The sequence below is a fragment of the Macrobrachium rosenbergii genome, chromosome 10 (assembly GCF_040412425.1).
Source record: "Macrobrachium rosenbergii isolate ZJJX-2024 chromosome 10, ASM4041242v1, whole genome shotgun sequence".
Taxonomy (NCBI): domain Eukaryota; kingdom Metazoa; phylum Arthropoda; class Malacostraca; order Decapoda; family Palaemonidae; genus Macrobrachium; species Macrobrachium rosenbergii.
Genome location: NC_089750.1, coordinates 38633921 through 38636420, shown reverse-complemented (window position 1 = coordinate 38636420; position 2500 = coordinate 38633921).

Here is a 2500-nt window from a genome sequence, read left to right as displayed (position 1 = left end):
TCCCTTGGATCTTGTTATCCCCCCCCCTCCCACCCGCCCCGCCCCTTTCTGAAGCGACTCGCGCAATACCAAATCATATGGTTCTTTCTCCCTCAGACAATGTTCGATCTCACCTCCGCGGAGTCTCTTCAACAACAAAGAGAGATTGAGGAGATGGCTTTCGCCAAAACTGACATTCGAGTTCTTTTTCATTAAGTGCCTCGTAGGGGATTCGCACCGTCAGTGCATCTCGTGTGATGCGCTGTAGGCATTACTTAAGGTTCTTCGTTTTGTCCCTTCTGCCTCAGCTGCAACCCTTTTCATTCCTTTTACTGTACCTTCGTTCATATTCTTTCTTATATCTCTCTTTCCACACTCTCCTATCAATTATTGTACATTTCAAAACTTTCTACTCTCAGTTTCCCTTTCAGTGTTAAATGACCTCATAGATCCCATGGCTTGGTCTTTGGCCTAAACTCTCTCTTCTGTCTATCTATCTGTCTACCATTTTGATTATGCGTGTGAGATTTTTTGGAAGATTTGCTTACAACTCAGACATTGCTGGCGAGAATGCATATTCAATCAGTCCTGAAACCTCACGGTGGATCCAAAGTAAATCGAACTGAAAAGTCGAGGCAGGGCAATTATCAAACCTGTGTTGTCCCTTCCTGATTTTGGTATTTCTATTCCCAACCAATACACGTACTACACTCTATAGAGCATGTCGATAAATGTATGTCACTCACCTTGCACAATGACCGATGAGTGCTTGCAAATAATTCTTCTTAGTCGATGTGTAACCGAGTGAAGGCCGAAAAAACTTCGATCATTCAGCACAGCAAATGTGTTAATTGCACGACACTGTCCGTAAATCTGTTCACGAACAGATTCGTATTTTGCCAGATGAATGGCGACTGGTGAGCATTTTAAAATCGCGTCCGAAATCGGAAACTTCAAACGGGACAGTTTTCTTTTCGGGCAAGAATTTTTACATTAAGATTCCATGTTCTTTGCACTCTCAGATATTTCAGAGTGGAATAAAATTCACCCACAATTCACAGACAGTTCCTATTTTTCTCCGTCAAACGGTTTAGAGAATTTACACATCATACTCTTGCGACGGCCGCCAGCCCATACTGACTGAGGTCCAGCGCAGGTGTTGGCGGGAAGCGCATGCGCACAGCTTGTTCTTCTTCTTGTTTAGCTTTGCGCAAAGCGAAGTCGAACACCAGGTAATCTCAGGTCTACCTTTACCAGTCTGAATTTAATCAGTTTAGCCGACAAGATTTAATCCTTTGGCTTTGTAAAGACTTGGTGATCTCCTCGTCACTTTTAGAGAACAGTTGCTGAAAAGCAGAGGATTTCTTTCTTAATGCTCTCCTACATACTGATATAATTGATTCAAATGGTGAATTTTACTTTTAAAATCTGTAGAATATTATCTTATTACTTACTTTTCACCTCCATCTCTCTATTCCATTTTCCTCTGTTTCACAGGAGCATTCATTCCCCTCACCCAAGTGGTATATACTGTACTGTAGGTGCAGAGCAGCAGTTTGGAACTGAAACCGAGTACTCCTTCTTCGTCTTCCTCTTCTTCATCTATTCATGTCGCCTTGCCCAGCTCGTTTTCCATCACTCTGCGATTGACTTCGTCTTTTGTATATAACTGTGTATATGCGTTGTGCCCTCTTGATAATATCGCATAACATTTCTTAAGGCATTACGCAATTTATGCTCTAGTTGTTAGCATTCAATTCAATCATTTTTCAGCATTTTTTACTCTCTCTCTCTCTCTCTCTCTCTCTCTCTCTCTCTCTCTCTCTCTATTTTCGTTATTTTATTTTCAAGATTTTCCTGTCAGTGAACTATGATTTTCTTCTTAATATTTCCTAACTTTGACGATTGATACTGCTCTTCCAGTTCTTGGTTTGAAAAATATATATATATATATATATATATATATATATATATATATATATATATATATATATATATATATATATATATATATATATATATATATATATATATATATATATATATATATATAACATATATATATATATATATGTATATATATATATGTATATATATATATATATATATATATATATATATATATATATATATATATATATATATATATATATATATATATGTATATGTATATGTGTGTCTATATGTATATATATACTGTAAACATATATGTAATTATATTTTCATATTACCGAAGGGGAATTTTTGTGTGTATATGTATGTGTATGTATATATGTATATATATATATATATATATATATATATATATATATATATATATATATATATATATATATATATATATATATTGAACAGAAGTCCTCGGGAGGAGAATGAGTACACGGACTAAAATCCAAAGCTTATTTATTATTGCTGAATAATACTGAATAGCTTAATAGATTAATATATCGGTAGCTGCTTGAATTGTTTCCTGGATTGGAGTCCACTAAAGGAAGGAAGAGGGACGGCACCAGATCTCCCA